Source organism: Anolis sagrei, chromosome 4 (assembly GCF_037176765.1).
Source record: "Anolis sagrei isolate rAnoSag1 chromosome 4, rAnoSag1.mat, whole genome shotgun sequence".
Classification (NCBI taxonomy): Eukaryota; Metazoa; Chordata; class Lepidosauria; order Squamata; family Dactyloidae; genus Anolis; species Anolis sagrei.
In genome coordinates this window covers 129,042,601-129,066,252 of record NC_090024.1, presented here as the reverse complement: position 1 = coordinate 129,066,252, position 23,652 = coordinate 129,042,601, and the positions used below count along the sequence as shown (strand labels likewise).

The 23,652-nt window shown below is 41.2% G+C and overlaps 1 protein-coding gene across 5 annotated transcripts in view; it reads right to left on the bottom strand.

The window, feature by feature from the left end:
* TNR (tenascin R) overlaps positions 1 to 23,652 on the bottom strand; it is a 745,794-nt gene that overhangs the window by 432,529 nt on the left and 289,613 nt on the right. Inside the window, exon 1 of one of the 5 annotated variants that reach the window (XM_067467654.1) lies at positions 22,576 to 22,594. The exons of the other annotated variants lie outside the window; for them this stretch is intronic. The gene's annotated coding sequence lies outside the window, so the exon portion shown is untranslated. Of the gene's footprint in view, positions 1 to 22,575; positions 22,595 to 23,652 lie in introns of those variants that run through there. 5 annotated transcript variants of the gene reach the window in all.

The window sequence follows — 23,652 nt, the reverse complement described above, 5'->3', positions numbered from 1 at the left end:
AAAGCACTTGATTATTCTCATCCTTGTTATTCACCCTTGGAATATAAGCATAGTTTGTAACTCTGAATCATCTAGCTTTGAGAAATCACTGTTATGATTGGGAAAATATTTTAATCACAAGGATTATAATCCACTTTTTTTTTTTAAAAAAGGGAATAAATATTTCTGTAAACATTTGGTCTGGCCTTGACCTATTTTCTCATCTATATGGTCAGGTCACATGATTCTTTTCTTGTTGTGTACCAATTACCTTTTGTGACCAAAATGACATCAACTCTGTTAGGATGGTATGGTAAATGTTTTCATTGCAGACTACTGACATTATAATTATTGCAACCGCACACTACTTAGAGTAGCCAATGCAAGGATTGCAGTGTATATACAACTGAAGCCCCTTCTCGTGTATCAGCCTATTTTAATGCCATCATGCAAGTTCAATTTATTTATTTATTTATTTACGACATTTATATGCCGCCCTTCTTACCCCGAAGGGGACTTAGAGTGGCTTACAAGCAAAAAGTAAATACAATATATTATATTATTATCATAGCACAATATTAATATTATATATTACATTGTACTATAACATTATACTATAATATTATTAGTAATATTACATTTAATATAAATATATATAATAGGCTTGGGCAATCCATGGTTCTAAATGGTTCTAAAGTACTTACAAAACTAAAGTTGTGGTGGTGAAAATTTCAGAACTCTAACAAAACTCTCAAAATTTCATAATAAATGGCAGTTCCTAATTGGTTCTGTCATTAAAATCACCAATAATGAAATAATAATTAAATTTTGAAAGTTTTAATGTATTGTCGAAGGCTTTCATGGCCGGAATCACTCAGTTCTTGTGGGTTTTTTCGGGCTATATGGCCATGTTCTAGAGGCATTTCTCCTGACGTTTCGCCTGCATCTATGGCAGGCATCCTCAGAGGCACCCTCTGAGGATGCCTGCCATAGATGCAGGCGAAACGTCAGGAGAAATGCCTCTAGAACATGGCCATATAGCCCGAAAAAACCCACAAGAACTGTTTGAAAGTTTTGTTAGAGTTCTGAAATTTTCACTACCACAACTTTAGTTTTGTAAGTACTTTAGAACCAGGTTCTTGTGGGTTTTTTCGGGCTATAGAGCCATGTTCTAGAGGCATTTCTCCTGACGTTTCGCCTGCATCTATGGCAAGCATCCTCAGAGGTAGAGGTCTGTTGGAATTAGGACAATGGGTTTATATATATCTGTGGAATGGCTGGGGTGGGGCAAGGAGCTCTTCCCTGCTGCAGTTAGGTGTGAATGTTCAGCTGATCACCTTCATTAGCATTTGAAGGCCTGCCTGCGCCTGGGAAAATCTGTTGCTGGGAGGTGTTAATCTGTGCCTGGTTTTTTCCTCTCTGTTGTTTAGCTGTTATAATTTTAGAGTTTTTTAATACTGGTAGCCAGTCAGGAGAAATGCCTCTAGAACATGGCTCTATAGCCCGAAAAAACCCACAAGAACCTAGTGATTCCAGCCATGAAAGCCTTCGACAATACTTTAGAACCATTTAGAACCATGGATTGCCCAAGCCTAATATATAATTATAATATCATTTTATTATTATTAGTAGTAGTATATTGTATTACATTATAATATTATCAATATTATATGTATATACAATATATTATTATATTATATTATATTATATTATATTATATTATATTATATTATATTATAAGCACAGTGTAGGAGACAAGATGGAACTGCCTTCCTGGCCCCTCTCTTCATTACAATATATGCACTAGCTTGTTTTCATTTGTAACTAGAAGAAATTAAGAAACTTAATAGTACTGCTGTATAGCTATTGTTGGAAATCTTTGCTGCGGTGTGAGCTCTCTGACAGGTTGAGGTCCTGCCAGAAGCTCTTTGCGCAGCCAGCATTTTGCTTTTCCATTACAAATAGCAGGGAAAACATTAGGTCAGGGCAGAGGATCACCGCAAGACACTTTGGATAAGAGGCAGGGAAAGGTGAGAGTCAGAGGCCAGGACAACTAAAGCTTTATTGTATGTGTGCTTTCAAGTCGCATATCAACCTCATAAATTTCATAGGGTTTTCACAGACGAGGAAAACCCAGAGACCAAAATCATATTCACTCATCACATATTATGTACAGCCCCAGAAGGACCCAGTACTACCTTTAGTTCACTCTCAGGCCCAACTCTCATCTGCTAAGGCAAATGAGATGGCATGTCTCTTTACTTATCTTTTCAGGCTTCAGGCGAGGGCTGATTATCCTACTATCCTTGTTTGAACAAAAACCAATTCTGCTACAAAGTGAATTAGATATCGTGGAAATGGTTTCACTGTACCTTTTCTTTGACATGTTAGCTTTACTAGCCACGTAGAATGAGATGCCATCGACAGTCTCAGAACAATTTTAAGAACAGGCTGACAAGTGGAGAGCTATGATCAGACTACCGAACATTCGGGAGGCTGAGCAACAAAAGCCCAATATTACATTTTACAGAATCCTTTCAAAACACTACACTGATGGGTATTTAAAGAAATCACACAAATTACTCAGAGAATTCTATACTGGTGTATTGAATCAAATTCTAATGAGCACACCCCAGGAACATAATCCAGGCTTCTTCTATTTGCTATCCAAAATACATGTATACCGTTTTTCTTCAATTCTAAGTCACATTCCCCCCCCCCCCATATAAACGTATCTAAAATAGGGTGTGACTTATGTATTTTTGTTGTTGTTAGTGGTACTGAAATTAGGGTGCATGTTACAAATTTATTTATTTATTTATTTATTTACGGCATTTATATGCCACCCTTCTCACCCCGAAGAGGACTCAGAGCGGCTTACAAGATATATTTTCATATAATATATTATATTATTAGCATACTACGATATCAGTATTATATATTACTGTACTGCACTATACCATTATATTGTAATATCATTACTAATATTACATGTAATGTAAATATATAATTATAATTATAATATTGTATTATTATTACTAGTATTATATTGTATATTGTATAGTATTATAGTTATATAATTATATTATATTATATTATATTATATTACATTATTATAATATTATAATATTATACAACTAATGAGGTTTTACAATTAAAGAAATACGGCACTGTATGGCAATCCTGGAAGACCTATTTCTGAAGCATTATAACCTGGACCGCTGGGATATTTTGACATATAGGACTTCATTACATTGATGAGGTCCCCCCATGCTGATTCACCAGCCTCTGTGGCGAATCGGCAGGGCAGCAGAGCTATCCCGATGCCCTGCCTGTCTGGCAGCAATGCTTCTCCATCACATGTGAGGTTGTGCTGCCTCATAGCGTGTCCCCGCAGTAACCCATTGTTCCAAATGGAACATGAGGAGGCTCTCATGTTGGCAATGCAGCATCCTAGGACACTGCCACCCCAGTCATCATGTGATAAGGTTGACAGACTTAGTTCCCAGGCCATACTCCATCAACACTCTAGGCTATGTGAAGGATACAACTGATTTCCTGAGCAAAATACAGTCTATCCACAACACCATCCTCACCACCATGGATGTGGACTCCCTATAACATGCTACACCAAGACGGACTAAAAACCATAAAACAATACTACCCTGAAGGAGGCTACAGAAGACCTAGACACCAAACTTTTCCCCTTTGTACTTACTCATAATTACTTCACTATGAGGAATAATATGTACCTTTAAGTCAGTGGTATTGCCATGGGTACATGCATGATGGATGACCTGCAACAATGTTTCCTCAGTATGTGTGTCCCAAAACCTCCTCCGAAGATCATTGGAAAACATAATATTTTCTGTTGGTCATGGGGGTTCTGTGTGGGAAGTTTGGCCCAATTCTATCTTTGGTGGGGTTCAGAATGCTCTTCGATTTTAGGTGAACTATAAATCCCAGCAACTACAACTCCCAAATGTCAAGGTCTATTTCCCAAAACTCCACCAGTGTTCACATTTGGGCATATTGAGTATTCGTGCCAAGTTTGGTCCAGATCTATCACTGAGCAATAGTATGATAGCTGGGACCCTACGCTACGCTGCTTGTGCAACGAGAGTCTGAATTAGGGGAACAGGTGCGCGAGTAAATGCACAGAGTGAGAGATGCAGCTGCGACGGAGTTGTTGCAGTGGAAGGAAGGATAAAAAGGAGGGGGGGGGATACTGTTACATTACCTCACCCTTATCCTGCTATCCTGTCGTAGCTGCATCTCTCACTCGCTCTGCTGTCTCACACATATGTTCCCTTCATTAATTCTGACATGCATTGTGCAACTAGCATAGGGTCCCAGCTATCCTACTTTTGTCCATAATTGTTTGAGGCCACAGTGCATTTTGGATGTAGGTGAACTACAACTCCCATACTCAAGGTCAATGCCCACCAAACCCTTCCAGTATTTTCTGTTGGTCATGGGAGTTCTATGTGCCAAATTTGCTTCAGTTCCATCATTGGTGGAGTTCAGAATGCTCTTTGATTGTAGGTGAACTATATATCCCAGCAACTACAACTGCCAAATCACAAAATCAACCCCCCCCCCAACCCTACCAGTACACAAATGTGGACGTATTGGGTATTTGTGCCAAATTTGGTCCAGTGAATGAAAATACATGCTGCACATGATGTTTACATGATGATTTGTAACAGTAGCAAAATTACAGTAGTGAAATAGCATCAAAAATAATTTTATGGTTGGGGGTCACCACAACATGAGTAACTGTATTAAGGAATCATGGCATTAGAGAGGTTGAGAAACACTGCAGTAGACCATAATAGAATGGTCTCTACACAATGGATACAAATTTAATATTGTATTGCAGAACATTTTAATTTTCCTGGACATATAATAAGGGATTTACAGGTTGCACTTCCTGAGCAAGGAAATCGTAAATATTAGAAAGTGAAACTGCTGAATTGAATTATATTCGCAAATTGCAATTCATTAGCATAAGTGTGAGCAAAAATAACAGCTGCATGGCACACTATGTATATTTATTAAGACAAGAGCCCTCATTTTTGCACATATAACAAAAGGAATATCTTCAGAGAGTTTTGAACACTTGGAAACTCACTCCTAGTAAACAGATCCCCCCCCCCCCCATTAATACTAACTGGCCACTATAAAAACTCAAAAGACCTGAATTATATTACAAAACCCTTTGAAAATTTAGGGACACTATTTTCATCTTTCTGGATCATATTACACACATTTCATTCCGCTCTCTCAAGTATGTAAATATACTTTATAACTGAGCATTTATTCTCACTCTTTACTGCATCAGAGGAAGTGAGTTTATATTCATGAAAAATCAAGTGAAAATTAAATACCAGTGAGTCCTAAAGTTCTTGCCACATTTCTTTTTCTTTTCTTTTCACCCTTCTTTTTTATGTCCAGCAGGGATTGTTTTTATATCGAGAAACAGCAGTGGCTTGCACTGTAAAGCAGAACAAAGTACCTGATGTTAGAGAAATACCAGGTGCTGTAGGCTATATTTCTAACTAGCTTGGCTGTCATCTCATCAAAGCGAACAGTATCTTGTAGAACTAGAATAGCCATTTATGTATCACCCAAAGACAACGAAAGAGGACAGTGCTGTGTATAAAAGGTACATAACCTAATGGGCGTATGTAAATTTAGAAAGGGTTGTGTATGTGAATTTATTGGGGGGGGGGGATGGTTATCATAGGGTTTTTGTAGAAAAGGAATATTCAGAGAATGTTTTTTTCTCCAATTCCTTCCTACAGCACTCGATATTTGTTGGCAGTCTCCCATCCATCTTCCAACCAGAGCTACCCCTATTCAGCTTCCAAGGTCAGATGGAAACAGGTGATTTTAGGATATTTAGGCCTATGTATAGAAATAATTGCGGTTACTTACATATTAATTCTGCCAATTTCACCATAAGGGGATATAACCAGATGAGCGGTCCATCTGCTTTGTTTGCTTTCCAGGAGATAATGATGGGCAGTCTGGGTAAATAGACCTAGAATTTTGATAAAACACCCAGTTTCCATAATATGGAAATCCAGAATTGGAGAATGGCAGGATATTTGAGCATCCAAACTGGCAACAAAACACACCAAGTAGGGTTGCTGTGAGTTTTCCGGGCTGTATGACCATGTTCCAGAAGCATTATCTCCTGACGTTTTGCCCACATCTATGGCAGGCACCCTCATAGGTTGTGAGGTCTGTTTGAAACTAGGCAAGAGTGGTTTACATATATGTGGAATGTCCAGGATGGAAAAAAAAAACACCTCTTGTCTGCTTGAGGCAAGTGTGAATTGGCCAGCTTGATTAGCATTGAATAGTCTTGCAGTATCAAAGCCTGACTGGTTGCTGCCTGGGGGGAATCCTTTGTTGGGAGGTGCTAATTGGCCCTGATTGTTTCCTGTCAGGAATTCCCATTTTTTTAGTGTTGCTCTTTATTTACTGTTCCGATTCTAGGGTTTTTTTTTTAATACTGGTAGACAGATTCTGTTCATTTTTTGAGAGCAAGGCTAAAAGACAAACAAACAAACAAACAAACAAACAAACAAGGGAATTCTCTAAACTACAAACCCCAGAATTCAGGAGGAAGTACCAACCTGATTTAAACTGATAGATACTTTAGTGTGATTTCTTCCCCTACCCTTTCCCCATTCTTCTTGATTTCACATGCACTAAAGATAAATAAGCACAACGTACATACATGCACCTATGTTTGGCACCCATGTTCTTGGCTCAAGCTAGGAAGTGGAGATGTGCACTCAGGCTTCAAAACCATTTCATCCACAAAATTTGAATATTCTTTCCCTTCAGCATCGCATAGTCTGAGATTTAGATCCTAATTTGGAAACCTGGAGAGATACAGCAGCTGTGCATCTCCACTTTGGAATTAATGTAGTTTGACACCACTTTAACTGCCATGACTCAGTGCTATGGAATCCTGGGAGTTGTTGTTTTTCAAGGTATTTAGACTTCTCTGCCAAACAAATTACAACTCCCAAGATTCCTTAGCACTGAGCCATGGAAGTTAAAGTGGAGTCAAACTGCACTGAAGCACACTTAGGTTCTACTTACAGCTCTCACAATCCTATAGTTAAATATCAAAATTGCTAAATGCTAGGATTCCATACAATCTGCCAGGTATCCACGCTAGCCTATATGATTTTGAAAAGTTTATCAAGTGGCTGGAAATTTACAAGCAAGTGGAAAGCTCAAGCCCAAACTCAGCTGTCCAAAGAGTATTGGCCATCTGCTTCCAGTTGCTGGACTAGAAGTGGGAGATGTCAGAAAGAAAATGGCTTTGGCAAGAGGATTTCCGTTGAAATGACTCCAAAAGATGACAGAAGGGTATCATTTATACTTTGCAGTCTATGGATATGGATAAGGTTGGTGCTGCCACTTCCCAGATATCATGGGGAGCAATGGGATGTGGCCACAAAACTACATTTCAAAAGATTTAAACCATACATTTCTAATGGTAAAAAGCTAGGAATATGAATGTAATCTCTCTAAACTTTGAGTTTATTACACTAGTCAAAACCCATGTCCTACACATTAAACAATACAAAGATATACAAAATATGAGGGTTGTCAAGAAAGTAAGGTTACAAGGCATGTAGTTCTCAAGGTGATGCATGCCATTTGCCAGCAAATATGGAAAACACAAGAATGGCCATCAGACTGGAAAAAAATCAACTTATATCCCCATACCAAAAAAGGGAAATGCAAAAGACTGCTCCAACTTCCGTACAGTGGCCCTTATTTCTCATGCCAGTAAGGTAATGCTCAAGATTCTGCAAGGAAGACTCCAGCAATACATGGAGCGAGAGTTGCCAGATGTTCAAGCTGGGTTTAGAAAAGGCAGAGGAACCAGAGACCAGATTGCCAATATCCGCTGGATAATGGAGAAAGGCAGGGAGTTTCAGAAAAACATCTACTTCTGCTTCATTGACTATTCTAAAGCCTTTGACTGTGTGGATCATAATAAATTGTGGCAAGTTCTTGGTGGGATGGGCATCCCAAGCCACCTTGTCTCTCTCCTGAGGAATCTGTACAAGGACCAAGTAGCAACAGTAAGAACTGACCACGGAACAACAGACTGGTTCAAGATTGGGAAAGGCGTACGGCAAGGCTGCATCCTCTCACCCAACCTTTTTAACTTGTATGCAGAACACATCATGCGATGTGCGGGGCTGGATGAATGCAAAGCTGGGGTGAAAATTGCTGGAAGAAACATTAACAACCTCAGATATGCAGATGACACCACTCTGATGGCCGAAAGCGAGGAGGAGCTGAGGAGCCTTCTAATCAAGGCGAAAGAAGAAAGCGCAAAAGCCGGGTTGCAGCTAAACGTCAAAAAAACCAAGATTATGGCAACAAGAATGATTGACAACTGGAAAATAGAGGGAGAAACCGTGGAGGCCGTGACAGACTTTGTATTTCTAGGTGCAAAGATTACTGCAGATGCAGACTGTAGCCAGGAAATCAGAAGACGCTTACTTCTTGGGAGGAGAGCAATGTCCAATCTTGATAAAATAGTAAAGAGTAGAGACATCACACTGGCAACAAAGATCCGCCTAGTCAAAGCCATGGTATTCCCTGTAGTCACCTACGGATGTGAGAGCTGGACCTTAGGGAAGGCTGAGTGAAGGAAGATCGATGCTTTTGAACTGTGGTGTTGGAGGAAAGTTCTGAGAGTGCCTTGGACTGCGAGAAGATCCAACCAGTCCATCCTCCAGGAAATAAAGCCCGACTGCTCACTGGAGGGAAAGATACTAGAGACAAAGTTGAAGTACTTTGGCCACATCATGAGGAGACAGGAAAGCCTAGAGAAGACAATTATGCTGGGGAAAGTGGAAGGCAAAAGGAAGAGGGGCCGACCAAGGGCAAGATGGATGGATGGCATCCTTGAAGTGACCGGACTGACCTTGAGGGAGCTGGGGGTGGTAACGGCCGACAGGGAGCTCTGGCGTGGGCTGGTCCATGAGGTCACGAAGAGTCGGAGACGACTGAACGAATGAACAACAACAAGTTCTCATGGGGAATTTTTGCAGGGGAGGTTGGTAGCAGGAAGCCAGTGGAAGTGAACGAGCAGTGCCAGTCGTCAGTAGCTAATCGACTGGGGTTTTGGGGAAGGTTAGAGATGAGTGTTCTCATTCTGTTTCCCTCTAAGTGCAAAGTTTGCACTGTGATATGCTATCTAAATGATAAGGCCATGAACACCGCTGTGATTCATCACAAGTAAAATCGTGGTGTCAGTGTTTTGGGATAGAAAAGGGGTTCTGCTCATTGATTTTTTTGGAAAGAGGTGAGACAAACATTGTGGGATGCTGACGGCAAGAGTCTGTCTCCTTCATGACAATGTGTGTCATGAATTTTATCTAATTCTCTGTTTCTAATCTTTGAACAGACAAAGGTATGAAGTGAGAAGTGGCCAGAAGACTAAATTTCAAAGGATTTAAATTCAAAGGACATGTTTACATTGACCATTCAGGTTTGTTTGGAACTGGTTGGACAGAAACCAGTTTCTCTTTGCTGATTATTAGATTGGCATGATAGGAATAGTCCAACAGGTGTTACATTAACCACAATAGCCGATCTCAAACCAGTTCCAGAATCTGTAGTCATTTTTTCATTTCTGGGTGCTCCAGAGATATGAGGCAAAAAATTAAATAAAAATAAGGAAAGCAACATTTACTCAATTTCAGGCAGTCTCCGAATTACAGACATCCAACTTACAAACAACTCATAGTTAAGAATGGGGGTGAGACAACAGGAAGTGATAAAAATCTACACCTCGGAAGAGAAAGTCACTCATGAAAAAGTTATCATGGGGAAAAAGTGTCTCCACTGAAGCTTTATCACCAATCCTGGTTTCCAAAACAAGTCATTTTTTCCAAAATTCTAATTATCACAGGGACAGGAAGTGCGGTGAAATCTTCTGAACAGGTGAACAAACTACAAAATAAATACCAAAAGGGTGTAAATCCTTCCCTATATGATCCAAAACTATAAGATGTATATATTTGGCTCGAGTTACATTTTTTTAAAGGCTTTCCCCTGACTTTATTTGATGTGCTTTGAACCGATGCTGAAACGTGCTTTGGCAGTGTGTACCTTGTAGCTGCCACAGTTTGAAGTTGGCTTCAAGTTGCATTAAATGGTCAGTGTAGGCGAGCCCTAAATTTCTAGTAGAACAATGATCCCATTAAGTGGAGTATGGATGAAATGCAAAGTTCTTTTTGTATTGGGGGCTTTGAATATGAATCTAAAGTCTGCTTGGGAGTCATTTGTGTGTTTTCAGGGAGGGAGGATGGGATGGAGACATTCTGAGATGTAACTGCACATTTTCCAATAGCAGATTCACAGAGGCGTCAATATTTCCAGCTGAAAGGAAAGATTATAAGGCATCTTTTTCTATGCAGCATATGATTCTTTCTACTCATACATGTGCCCCAAGGTGTGTAAGGACACACAGCACTTGGTTCCTGATTACATCACAGCTATAAAATGAATTTTCCTAAGAGATAATAAAACAGTGCTGAGGATACATGGGCTATATTGAAAATGTGACAAAGCAATTTAGCCCAGAGTCTACAAATGTGTAAAACTCCAAAGCAGACAAGACATTTGAAAAGAATATATAGATAATAAAGCCAGTCGGTACAGTTGGTGGAGACAAGATCAAATGACCTAAAATAGCTTTGCGAGCATAAGGATCTCTACCATAAGAAGGCATGTGATAAATTGACTTTTGACAGGTTTATAAAATAGTAGACATGCAGGACAGAATGGCACTTCATGGGGGCGGCAGCAAAAACAGAGCTATGGTCCTGATTTTCCTCTTCATTCAGTGAATGTACAGAGGGTGGATCTTTTCATATTCACTTGTTATTTTTATGGTGTCAGAAAAAGTGGTAGTGCACCAACAACTGCACCACAAGGACAATGTAGAATGTACAACTAGCTCCAACGGAAAGGAAAATTGCACTTTTAGTAAAGTCTGCACAGATTGGTCCCTGCAATACCAGGGAGTTTCAAATATATCTTGGTGGTGCACAAGTTAGAAGTTTCTTAAATATGTAAAAGTCAAAGTATGTATTATTTGTGTATTATGCTGGTTGATTTCTTGCTGAAGTTTCCAAACAGTTTCCAAAGGCAGCCCTAGGTAGAGTATATTATAGTAATTCTTCTTTCTTTTAGGAAGGAGGTTAAATCATGGCTCTGGGACCAGGCCTTTGGACAGCAAGCAAGACAGCACCTTGGATGTTGAAACAGAACGAAATTGGCTATATAGTTGATGACAATGTTTTAAATGTGTTTTTAATGTAATGTTTTATTTACTGTTTTAAACTGTTGCTATTTGTGTTTATATTTGTATTATATTGAAGCTTTGAATTGTGGGCAGTTTGTTATCCGCCCGGAGTCTCCCCCCCCCCCCCCCTCGGGGTTGAGAAGGGCAGGATAGAAATATTGGAAATAAATAAATCTATATAAATAAAAATATAATATTCTTTTGTTGGATTTACATAACTCAAAAACCACTGGGCAAATTGACAAGAAATTTGGACACAATACACCTATCAGGTCAACAAGTGACCATCACTCATAAAAACACTGAAAAACACAGCGGACGAGACTTAAAAAGCAAAAAATAAAAATACATTATAATGCATGCACAAAACCACATATATACAAATATACACGCACAAAACACAGACTGGGCCACAGCAACGCGTGGCAGGGGATGGCTAGTAAATAATAAAGAAATAATCCAAATTGGATGTAATCTGTAACCAAATCAGACATTTTATGAAATGGACACAGATAATGCACTAGTTTTAGCTATGCAAATGCACTCCTGGCCCCTTCTACACTGCTATATAAAGTTGAGAATTGGATTATATAGCAGTATAGACTCATATAATCCAGTTCAAAGCAGATAATGTGGATTATCTGCTTTGATAATCTGGCTTTTATGGCAGTGTAGAAGGGGCCCGAGACATCTAGGCTCATAGTTGAGTTAAGGAGAACACCTAAACCGGGTGCCTGAGATTCCCTTATCTGCCTTTTGATTGAAATTCTGTTTTGTCTGGATTAAGTTTCAAGTTGTCTGTCCTCATCTAGTCCATTACTGCCAACAGACATTGGTGCAGCATGAAGGCGGCTTCCTTGGAATCAGCGAGGAAGGAGACATAGAGTTGGGTGTCATCAGTATATTGCTGACATTGCATCCTAAAACTCCGGATAACCTCTCCCAGTTGTTTCACGTAGATGTTAAAAATATGGGGAATAAAACAAAACACTGAGGGATCCCACAGGCCAACGACCCCCCATTTTCTTTGGTTTTCTCTCCAAGAAAGAATGAAACCACTGCATAACAGGACTGCTAAGTCTCATGTCTGGAAGGATATCATGGTCAATGGTATTGTGAGGCATTTCGTGGGCAAGTCTGTTTACATCGTAAAGAACTAGGGAATTAAGTATATCACCAGCAAGAGACTTTGCAGAATAGAGTAATTTTGTCTTAAGTGTTTTATGCTTATATCCTCTGTAAAGAGATGTAAGAGACCACATTAGATTATACTTTGTACCCATGGAATCAGGTGAAGCTCTGAGTACTGTTTTGGACTTTATCACACTACCCTGTTGTCTCACAGCAGTTTCATTGTTTAAGCAAATGGAAACATAACACTATGGAAACAACTGTTTGCACACCTTCTTTCCAATGGAGCAATGATGCTGCTTCACTGATTCCAGCTCATTCCAGTAATCTATCTGCCTCACTTGAACCAGCCTTCCCACTGCTGTCCACTCTACACAGTGCATGAGCACTGTTTAATTTTTCTTCTTTTTATGCTGCAGTTGCACAGTTTCAATATTTCTCACAAATGGAGGGCACAACTGTAATTGCATAATTGCAGCATGCTTATGACCCCCCCCTGGCAACACAGTTGTGCAATTACAGTAAAATATTATTAAAAACCCAGGAAATTGATTAAAGCAATATGACCTCATTCTGTTTGGGGACAGGGATGGGGCAACGAGGAGAACTATGCCCACTTATGCCGTTTCACTCCCAGAATATTGAAAACAATTATACCAGAAACAATAGTTGAACAGCAGCATTATTAGAGTCATGATAGGTTCTTCCCTGTCAATGAAAAAATGTGATCCAATAACAATGAAAAGGCAATGCAACAATGGGAGAATCACAATGTCATGTGACAAGGAAAAATCAAACGCAGAACTAACCCAGTATAATCATGCAACAATTCTATTGTGTGGTAAAGTCCACAAAAATCATCATTGACACTGAAATACAACACTGCCTGAGCTCTGCAAGTGCAGCATTTTTTCAAATGAAGCACAGAGTGTTTGAGGACCGGGACATCCGGAGGGATACAAAGGTGCTTGTTTATAAAGCTAATGACCTCCCAACCCTGCTATACACCTGCCAGACATAGACTATCTACAGACGTCACTTGGCCGTGGTAGTGGGGGCCTTACCATATTTATTTCAGTAGATCTGCACGTGGACATTCAACCTTTGGATAGCTCCATCCCACAATATATGCAGGCCCTCCTCATTAAGAGCACGTATTTTGCTTATGTAATCTGAATAAATGTCTATTTTCCACCTAGATTATAAAAAAATGGAGACCCTAATAATGTCTGGTTTAGACTATCTGAAACCCTCACCTGTTTGGAATGCCAATATCCCTCCACAAAGCTCCTCTTGTGTGGAGATTTTAATGCTAGAATTGGGATGGGTGTTAAACATGTGGAAGGCACTCACTTCAGATAAAATGACCAGGTTACATCTGCTGACAGCGTCTCAAGACACAATCAGAAACAAGGCCGGTCTGAGTTTCTTAGAGATGCTCTCCTTGCATCAATTGCAGTGCCTTAATGGGACACAGTACGACATAACACAAGATGCCTATACTTATGTTATTTTACAGACGTCACTTACAACTCCTAGAACGATTCCAATCAGTGTTGTCTCCAAAAAAATCCTGCAAATCTCTTGGGAAGACAGGCGGACAAATGTCAGTGTGCTGGAAGAAGCAAAGATCACCAGCATCAACTCCGCTGGACCGGCTATGTTGTCCGGATGCCTGACCACCGTTACTCTACTCCGAACTCAAGAATGGGAAATGGAATGTTGTTGGGCAGAAAAAGAGATTGAAAGATGATCTCTGTCTCCCAAAAGCAGTTGCTTTATTCCCAACTCAATAATGGAAAACGGAATGTTGGTGGGCAGAAAAAGAGATTGAAAGATGGGCTCAAACCCAACCTTAAAATCTCCGGCATAGACACTGAGAACTGGGAAGCCCTGGCCCTTAAGCGCTCCAGCTGGAGGTCAGCTGTGACCAGCAGTGCTGTAGAATTTGAAGAGGCATGAATAGAGGGCAAAAGAGAGAAACGTGCCAAGAAGAAGGCGCATCAAGCCAACCTTGACCAGGATTGCCTTCCACCTGGAAACCAATGCCCTCACTGTGGGATAACATGCAGATCAAGAATAGGACCCCACAGTCACCTACGAACCCACCAGTACACTGATCTTAGAAGACTATCCTACTCAGACAACAAGGGATCACCTAAGTAAGTAAGTCTATTGTGTGATAAAGTCCTTTGTGTCTGAAAATCCTCATGTATGATTTTACTTCCCAGAAATTATGGACTACATAACAGGCCAGTCAGCCTGACCTCAATACCCCAGAAAAAAATAGATTGGTTAGTCTGTCTGCAAGTATCTTGATGACAATGCAGTGATTAGTAGGAACCAGCATGGTTTCTTCAAGAATAAATCCTACAAACTAGCCTTATATCTTTTAAATCATGTCTAGGAGATAGCGGGAATATTTTGGTATTCATTTATTTCAGCAAAGCATTTGATAAGGTCCCCCATGATTTGATTGGCAAACTGGGTAAATATGGAACAGATGGAAACACCATCAAATGGATCTATAATGCTTGAAAACCACGATCAAAGAGTTGTCACCAGTGGCTATGCTTCAAATTGAAAGGTGGTCTCAAGTGGAGTCCCACAGAGCTATGTCCTCAAGCCAATGCTCTTCAATATTTTTATCGGTGATTTGCATGACGGAATGGAGGTAATCCTTATTAAATGTGCAGATGATACAAAACTGAGAAGAATAGTTATACACTGGAAGATGGGAACAGAATTTAAAAGGACCATGATAAACTAGAAAACCGAACTGAAAATAATAAAGTGAAATCTAGCAGAAATAAATGAAATAAATCTAGCAGACCTCACAACCTCTGAGAAATAGATCTAGCAGACCTTTGAGCATGCTTGCCAGAGATGCAGGCGAAATGTCAGGAGAGAATGCTTCTAGAACATGGTCACATAGCCCGAAAAGCCTACAACAACCCAGTGATTGCAGCCATGAAAGCCTTCAACAATACAATAAATGCAAAGTTCTACAGTTAATTCCATTCTCCCCCCCCCCCCCCCCCACACACACACACAGCCAACCCAAATGTACACCATAACATGGGGAAAACATGGCTCAGCAAAAGGATCCTGAAAAAGGATCTTGGGATTATCACCTGTCATAAGGCAAATGCTCTCTTAGCCTGCATCAATAGAAATGTAGTTTCCAAGTCAAGGGAAGTAACAGTCTACTTATACTCTGCGCTGTTCAGGCCTCCTCTAGAGCACTGCATTCAATTTCGGGCATCTCATTGTTAGTAGAATATAGATGACTTGGAGTGAGTTCAGAGAAGGACAATGAAGATGATAAGAGGGGAGGAGAGCAAAACGTTTGAGGAGAGGCTGAAGAAACTGTGCATGTTCAGCATGGTGAAGAGAACACTGAAGGGTGACATGGTCAAACTCTTCAAATAATGATTGCCATAAAGAGAGGGTATAAGTTTGTTCTATGCTGCTGCAGAGAACAGTCTTAGGTCTATTTGGGTTTGCATTTTAGGAGGGTAGATTGTTACTGAACATTAGAAGGAACTTAGAATCATAGAGTTGGAAGAGACCTCATGGGCAGTCCAGTCCAACCCCCTGCCAAGAAGCAGGAAAATTGCAATCAAAGCACCCCTGACAGATGGCCATCCAGCCTTTGTTTAAAAGCTTCCAAAGAAGGAGCCTCTACCACACTCCAGGGCAGAGAGTCCTACTGTTGAACAGCTCTCACAGTCAGGAAGTTCTTCCTAATGTTCAAATGGAATCTCCTTTTTTGTAGTTTGAAGCCATTGTTCTGTGTCCTAGTCTCCAGGGCAGCAGAAAACAAGTTGGCTCCCTCCTCCCTATGACTTCCTGTCACGTATTTATACATGGCTATCATGTCTCCTCTCAGCCTTCTCTTCTTCAGGCTAAACATGCCCAGCTCTTTAAGCCGTTCCTCATAGGGCTTGTTCTCCAGACCCTTGATTATTTTAGTCGCCCTCCTCTGGACACATTCCAGCTTGTCAATATCTCTCTTCATTTGTGGTGCCCAGAACTGGACACATTATTCCAAGTGTGGTCTAACCAAGGCAGAATAGAGGGGTAGCATGACTTCCCTGGATCTAGACACTAGACTCCTATTGATGCAGGCCAAAATCCCATTGGCTTTTTTTGCCACTACATCCCATTGTTGGCTCTTGTTTAACTTGTTGTCCACGAGGACTCCAAGATCTTTTTCACACGCACTGCTCTTGAGTCAGGCATCCCCCATTCTGTATCTTTGCATTTCGTTTTTCTGCCTAAGTGGAGTGTCTTGCATTTGTCCCTGTTGAATTTCATTTTGTTAGTTTTGGCCCATCTCTCTAATCTGTCAATATTGTTTTGAATCCTGCTCCTGTCTTCTGGAGTATTGGCTATCCCTCCCAATTTGGTGTCGTCTGCAAACTTGATGATCATGCCAATCATGATCATGATGATCATGCATATAGATAAGTGACACAACAACTTAGACAAAAACAAAATAAAATAGTAGTAGATTGGAGTTTGCTAAATAAACCTATGGAAGAAGTAAAAATAGATATTTGGATATAAATGTTATAGGGAGAGAGCTTTCATCCCTACAGTCTCTGAAAAAGAAGAGGACAAAGAATACAAGAAGAATGAAAAAGAGAAGACAACCCAGAATTGAGAAGATGGAAAGCCAAAAACCCCTGCCCCTATCCCTCTTTTCTTCTGTGAACCTACACCCTTTCCCATTTCCACTCCTATCCATCCCCTCTTCCCTAACATAACCCTTACAAATCGTCCACCCTCCTCCCTAACCTCTCCCCTTTGCCCAAACTTATCCCGTTCTACCTCGAACCTTTAACTTACCTTCCCCCCTTTTATGTAATTGAATTTTTTTCTTAATATATATATATTTAAAATAAAGTTCTTCTTCCCTTTCTTCTATTGGTTTTGCATTTCAGGAGGGTAGATTGTTACTGAACAATAGAAGGAACTTCACACTGAAGTCCCTTCCACACAGCCATATAACGCAGAATGTCAAGGCAGAAAATCCCACAATATCTGCTTTGAACTAGGTTATTTGAGTCCACACTGTCATATATTCCTGTTCAAAGCAGAAAATGTGGGATTTTATTCAGCTGTGTGTAAGGGGCCTGAGAGCGATTCTGTGGTGGAACCGATTGCTTGGAGAAGCAGTGGGTTCTTCTTCTCTGAACATCTTCAAAAAGAGGCTGAATGGTTCCCTGCTAGGGATGTTCTCACTGGGGAATGGACCTGATGGCCTTGGGCCCCTTCCAACTATATGATTCAATGAACAGAGAGAATCACTAATCTGAAGACTACGCTGTGTTAGAAATCCAAACGCCAAGTCTTATTCCCATATTCATTCAGTTAACATAATTATAACACATATGCAGTTGTTTCGCTTCCAAATCCCTCCAAGTGGTTTTTGCCATCACTTGTCAATAGTGTCTCTTTACTAACTATGTAAAAGGATGGCAGTCTCTGGGTATGGTAGTCTTATATATGTAAATCAGAGGTCTTACTGAATTAAATGGAATATACTTAGTAAAGGTAAAGGTTTTCCCCTGACATTAAGTCCAGTCATGTACGACTCTGTGGGGAGGTGCTCATCTCCATTTCTAAGCCAAAGAGCCAGTGTTGTCTGTAGACATCTCCAAGGTCACGTGGCCGGCATGACTGCAAGGAGTGCCATTACCTTCCCGCCAGAGTCAATCTACTCACATTTATTTATTTATTAACTTTATTTATATACCGCTTTTCTCAGCCCTCAGGCGACTCAAAGCAGTGAACAACATCAATACAAAACATCACGAGACAAGTATAGGCCAATTAAAAACAATTGTAACATAAATCATTAGGTAAAGGTAAAGGTAGTCCCCTGACATTACGTCCGTGTGGTGCTCATCTCCATTTCTAAGCCGAAGAGCCAGCATTGTCCGTAGACACCTCCAAGGTCATGTGGCCGGCATGACTGCATGGAGCACCGTTACCTTCCCGCCGGAGCGGTACTTACTGATCTACTCACATTTGCATGTTTTTGAACTGCTAGGTTGGCAGAAGCTAAGGCTGACAGCGGTAGCTCATGCGGCATCATTAAACATTCATATAACAATCATTAGCGCCTCAACAGTAAAATCAGAATCCAGTCTCATCATCCATTATTCTGTATTCCTATGTTCAATTACACTATTTAATCAAATGCTTGTTCGAACAGCCAGGTCTTCACTTTCCTCCGAAACGCCAGCAGGGAGGGGGCCGATCTGATATCTGCAGGCAGGGTATTCCACAGACGAGGGGCCACCACTGAGAAGGCCCTGTCTCTTGTCCCCGCCAAGCACGCCTGTGATGCAGGCGGGACAGAGAGCAGGGCCTCCCCAGATGATCTTAGTGTTCTAGCCGGTTCATAGGAGGAGATGCGTTCGGAGAGGTAAGTAGGGCCAGAACCGTTTAGGGCTTTATAGGCTAATACCAGCACTTTGAATTGTGCCTGGTAGCAAACTGGCAGCCAGTGGAGCTGGCGCAACACAGGAGTAGTATGCTCCCTGAGTGCCGCTCCTGTTAGCAACCTGGCTGCCGAACGCTGGACCATTTGAAGCTTCCGAGCAGTCTTCAAAGGCGACCCCACATAGAGAGCTTTGCAGTAATCTATACGGGATGTAACCACAGCGTGGACTATGGTGGCCAAGTCAGACTTCCCAAAATACGGGCACATTTGCATTTTTCCAACTGCTAGGTTGGCAGAAGCTGGGGCTAACAGCGGGTGATCATGCCACTCCCCAGATTTGGTCAACAAGTTCAGCAGCTCAGCGTTTTTACCCACTGTGCCACTGGAGGCTCCCCAATATACTTGCTCCTTAGAATAAACCACAGCCCGGCACTCTTTAGATACAAGAATGAAAGAAAATTAAGGATGGGCACAACTAGTGAAAATTTTCAGAACACATTATGTAGTTGGCTTGAACATTAACAAAAGAGATTTCAGCATGAGATTGTTGGAAAGAAAATAATTGGTAAATTTGTTTTTATTCTATTTGGAAATAATTGAGACTTTGGGTTGTTTTCTGTCATTGTTAAATTAGCATGGCTGCTGCTATGAATAGTGGTGTGCTGTCTGGTATGCATTTGGAATCTGGATTGAAATTTCGCACACACACCTGCAGTCCCCCTTGTGTCCCATGCCCCCTGCCTCCACTGTTTTCTTGTTTCTTTTTATTGAAGTGAGCATTTTTATCTGCTGAAAAAGGACAATGGGATTTGATGCGATACGATCTAGTGCGTGGAACATCATATTGCAATAAAACAAGGAATCTTAATATACTGCAGGATTTGCTGTGTTGTTGTTATGAATTCCTGGCAAATGAAATGTTTTCAAGCTATCAAGAAAGAAAGCTAACTTTTAATTCTGCGGAAATCTATATTTGCTTTACCATGGTGAATACCATCATATATAGCCAATTATGGCAAGTAACCTTTCTCTTGTTGTTCAAGAGAAAAAGCAATCCAATTTCAAGAGAAGCAAACTAAGTTTTCATAAGACTGCTAGAATTTTATAGAGAAAGTCCACACATGCCAGCTCTACATCAACGGATTGTACAAGAGACTCAGTTTGCATGCATTTCTCTGATTTAGTTTGCTCAAATTGGCTATGGGAGGTGCAGGGAGGTGTGAAGATAGGGCCCTGCCTATCTTCGCGATCACATCTCCCTCTATGAACTGGCATGAACTTTAACATCTTCCGGGGAAGCCCTCCTTTCGCTCCCATCACCGTCACAAGCACGGTTGGTGGGGATGAGAGAGAGGGCCTTCTCAGTGGTGACCTTCTGCCTCTGGAACGCCCTTTATAATGAAGCAAGCCAAGTAGTAGTAAAGATTTCAAAGTGATTTATCAGATGGGGAAATATTAAAAAAAATCCCAACGCTGCTCAACCAAATTATAACGACTGCACCTCCACTACAGACTAGCTCACCAAAACATAGAGGGAGTATGGTTGCTGAAACCAACTGTCTATTTAAAAATTAGGAACTGGGAACCACTGGAACTGAGAGGCTTAAAACGATTCTTCAAAAGATTTCCGCTGCCACCATGTTAATAATAAATAGGCTGAGGTATTATTGAGAGGTTGTTCAGTAATGCACTCTGTGTCACTATAGTTTTCTTAGAGGCTGTTAAAAACTGACTTGAATAACACTTTGACCACAAAGGTATTCACACTGAGGCTGGTATAAGTTGATAAAAACAACAAGAACGTTTATTGAACAGACTTGAAATATTCAGGTACAAATGCTTAATGGTTTCAATGAAATACTGGCATAAAAAGATTGTGGTTTTGTTAGAGTAAAGATCTTGAAAACCTCTGGGTTACAAGTCTTAAAAGTTTCAACACAGAAAATTACTTCAGGAAATGAATCTCTGAAAGTAACTCCCAAAAAATCCCCCTTAGGAATCTAGCCAAAAACCCTGAACTAAGAAAAAAACAGATCACTAACGAGGTGCTGCTCCACACAGTATTCTAGCTATATTCTCAATAGCTATTCTGAATACTACACAAAAGACTGACCAAAACTTCTTCAAAATCCCAAACTGCTCTCGTTAACACCCACGCTTCTTCTCTCTACCCATTCCAAATTCCAACTCGCAAACTAGGACCTCAAACCTCAGTTTAAAAGACACTTTTTTCCCTTCAGACCACTTAGGCTCTGCCCCATCTTCCTAACCAATCCTAGCCTTCTGATTTTCCCTCCTAGACTAGAACACGCCCCCTCAAGGCAAACTTAATCTAAGATGGTTTCTCCCTATCTCCCTTTCCTAAATGGATGCCGTGGCTTTGCCAGGCCCACTTCCTTAGGCTTTTGCCAGCTAGCTAAGGTAATGGATTCATTACACCCTTCCTAGAGAAATAAGACAGGTGCCACCCCTCCCCTCCTTTCGTAAGAGCCTGAAGACCTGATGGTTTAAACAAACCTTTGAGAACGACTAGTTCTAGCTCAGCCCCAGATACTGTTGAATATGGCCATATCTTTTTCTCCCAATTACCCAGGTTACTTCCTTCTATTAGGCCCAGGAAATGAACAGCCATAGACTCTACCTAATTTCCCGAGCCCTCTATAAAATTGCACTAGCCTCGGCCCGGCCTTTTAAATTACCTTGAACAGGCAGAATATGTGTGTGTGTGTGTGTGTGTGTGCTATTGCTCCAGAGCTCAGCGGCCAGGTTACTAACGGGAGCGGCACTCAGGGAGCATACCACTCCTCTGCTGAGCCAGCTCCACTGGCTGCCAATCCGCTACCGGGCACAATTCAAGGTGCTGGCTTTAGCCTATAAAGCCCTAAACGGTTCCGGCCCGGCTTACCTCTCCGAACGCATCTCCACCTATGAACCGATGAGGATGTTAAGATCGTCCGGGGAGGCCCTGCTCTCGGTCCCGCCTGCGTCGCAGGCGCGGCTGGCGGGGACGAGGGACAGGGCCTTCTCGGTGGTGGCCCCTCGGCTATGGAATGCCCTACCCGTAGACATCAGGCAGGCCCCTTCGTTGCTGGAGTTCCGGAGGAAGGTCAAGACGTGGCTCTATGAACAGGCGTTTGGTCAACATGGCAATTGAACTCATGAAGACGGTATAAATGAACAAGGAATGGTAGAAGGATTACGAGAACGGAATCTGATTTTTACTGAGGCGTTGATGACTATGTTGTGTTGTTGTGTTGTTTGTATTGTCCGTTGTGTATACTGTGTTTTTAACTAATTGTTATTGTAATAAATTGCATTGTAAACCACATTGAGTCGCCGAATTAGGCTGAAAAATGCGGTATAAAAATAAAGCAAATAAACAAATAAATAAATATTGTGATTTGTTATGCTTATATTGTCTTGTTAATTTTATGTTTATGCTGTTTAATTTGTATGTATTTATGATATTACTTGGAAACCGCTCTGAGTCCCCCTTGGGGAGATAGAGTGGTATATAAATAATGTGTTGTTGTTGTTGTTGTTGTTGTTGTTGTTATTGTTGTTGTTGTAATGAAGCCCACCTCTGGCTACTGGTGATGCTGGCCTTGTCCACAAGATTGCAGTGAGCCAGTGGCTCCAAACTTACCTTCCCTCAATGCTTTAGGCTGAAAACTTCCATTGCCTTGATCATTTGCCATGCTGGGAGTCAAACAACAACACTAGGAATTGCCCCATCAATATAGTAAGACATGTGCTACTGAATGAAATCTGAGATGGCCAGGATATTGAGTCCCAATTTCCCTCAGTACACCCAATACAACCTTCCATGCATGTACCGTTCATGTGTGGAATTGTTCAATGTGCAGAGGAACTCTATATGACACGGCTGTATAGGTACAGGCAGTCAGCCAGGCAGTCGAGCAGGTGAATAGCTGATGAGACTTTGAAAGCTCTGTAATGAGAAATATTTGTGCCGGTTTGCACCAGGGAAAAGGTCTGTGACCCCTGAAATAAAAAGCAGTGAATGGTGCGGTGGGATGATGAGGAAATGGCAAAAGAGATTGCAATGCCAATTCTGCAACCCCCCCTCTGTTCTGGACTGCCACACCAGCCACAGCAAGAGAGGCAAGGAGGAACGTTTCACTTGAAATCTGCAATATGATTATGGTGGCATTCGCTCGTGTTTTCCTCTTTGTGACATGACAGCGAGCAGGCTGTACTCTGGAGCGGTGCATCTGGGCTGATTATCTCTTGCTCCCAGCGAGAGCAGATATTGGATTCACTGCCCTATCTTTTTCAGAAGCAGATGGGGAGAATCAGGGATCTGGTGGGAGGCGAAAGAAAATGTACTGTGTGGCAAAGGCAGAATGGCTGAGAGCAGGTAACCAGCTGCACCCCAGATCCACTTTTCTCCCCTCAGAGGTGTGGATGATTGATGAACAGCTTAGACAGCCGCTTGCTAAGGGATGCAAGCAGGACTCTTGTTCATCTATACATATAAAAATGCTCTGTGCATAATGAGTGCCTTAAAAACAAAAGAATCAACGAACGAAATCACACCAAATTTGGCAACAAAATATCTCACAACACAAGGAGTGACCAGCACTCAAAAAATTATGATTTTGTCATTTGGGAGTTATAGTTGCTGGGATTTATAGTTCACCTACAATCAAAGGGCATTCTGAACTCCACTAACGATGGAATTGAACCAAACTTGGCACAC